This window comes from Oryctolagus cuniculus, chromosome 5 (genome assembly GCF_051225735.1).
Source record: "Oryctolagus cuniculus isolate XC-2025 breed Fujian yellow rabbit chromosome 5, ASM5122573v1, whole genome shotgun sequence".
In the NCBI taxonomy this organism is placed as follows: domain Eukaryota; kingdom Metazoa; phylum Chordata; class Mammalia; order Lagomorpha; family Leporidae; genus Oryctolagus; species Oryctolagus cuniculus.
Genome location: NC_142871.1, coordinates 143,536,080 through 143,537,806, shown reverse-complemented (window position 1 = coordinate 143,537,806; position 1,727 = coordinate 143,536,080).

Here is a 1,727-nt window from a genome sequence, read left to right as displayed (position 1 = left end):
CATGTTTCCCTATTCATTTTTTGTTGAATGTATGAGAAAATATTTGACCTGGGCCACATTGCTGTTGAACTTGATTTTTTTTTGATTGAACTGGGTGTAAAGGTCCTGAGCCAGCCCTGGGCTCTTAGAAGGAAGGCTGTCAGCGCCAACCACAAAGCTGACCACACATGCATCAGAGCTGTGCCTCTGATGAGAGCCTGAGCAGGCTGCACAATAGCCAAACAGGTCATGGAGAACAAAATTCAGCTTAGAAACCCCGGGAAGATCCAGTGTAGACTTTAGTGCTAGATTAGGGATGCCTGCATCCCATATCAGAGTGCGTGGGTTTCAGTCCCAGCTCCACTCCTGATTCCAGCTTCCTGGTAATGTGTACCCTGGAGGCAGCAGGTGATGCCTGGGTCCCTGCCACCCACAGGGGAGACCTAGACTGAGTTCTCTGTGTCTGGTTCTGGCCTGACCTCAGCTGTTGCAGGCATTTGGGGAGAACACTCCTGGACAGAAGATCTCTGTCTCTCTGCCTTTCTCTCTCAGTCCACTTTTCAAATAAATAAATAAATAATATACAAATATTTTAAAATAAATAAAGTAAGGCTCTTTCCATATGAAAACAAAGTTTCCTAGAGCCGGCGCTGTAGCTCAGCGGGTTAAAGCCCAAGCCTGAAGCAATGGCATTCCACATGGGCACTGGTTCTAGCCCAGGCTGCTCCACTTCTGATTCAGCTCTCTGCCTGGGAAAGCAGTAGAAGATGGCCCAAGTCCGTAGGCTCCTGCACCCACGTGGGAGACCTGGAAGAAGCTCCTGGCTCCTGGCTTTGGATTGGCACAGCTCCAGCCATTGCAGCCAACCGGGGAGTGAACCAGTGGATGGAAGACCTCTCTCTCTCTCCTCTCTCTCTCTCTCTCTCTCTGTAACTCTTTCAAATAAATAAAAATAAATCTAAAAAAAAAAAAAAAGCTAAAGTACCCTTGAGTATTAACACAACAGGCTTATGCCAGATAATTTCTTTGAATAGCAACACTTGATTCTAAAACAAAGAATCAACACTTGATTTTTTATTTATTTATTTATTTATTTATTTTGACAGGCAGAGTGGACAGTGAGAGAGAGAGACAGAGAGAAAGGTCTTCCTTTGCTGTTGGTTCACCCTCCAATGGCCGCCGCGGCCGGTGCGCTGCGGCCGGCGCACCTCGCTGATCCGAAGCCAGGAGCCAGATGCTTCTCCTGGTCTCCCATGGGGTGCAGGGCCCAAGCACTTGGGCCATCCTCCACTGCACTCCCTGGCCACAGCAGAGAGCTGGCCTGTAAGGGGGGCAGCCGGGACAGAATCCAGCGCCCCGACGGGGACTAGAACCTGGTGTGCCGGCACCGCAAGGTGGAGGATTAGCCTAGTGAGCCGCGGTGCTGGCAACACTTGATTTTAAATGAAGAGTTTATATTTCAAAATTATTCTGATCCTGGAATTTTCCTTTCGCTTTTTTATCCTTTTATTTCATTAAAAGGATGGCATTCCTCTTCTCATCTCACCTTCCTGGTTGTGATTTAAGTTGAACATTAGTCAGGCTTTCTACAGTATGAGCTGCATCTAACAATATACGGACAAGGGGCAGTAAAGTATTTTATCTCATAATTGTCATATTGTTAAAAAATAAAACCTATGTTCCCCTATCTTCATGAGGAAGAGTATAGTAATGTGGTCTTTTTTCCTTTATTCAGGGGTTTATTTCCC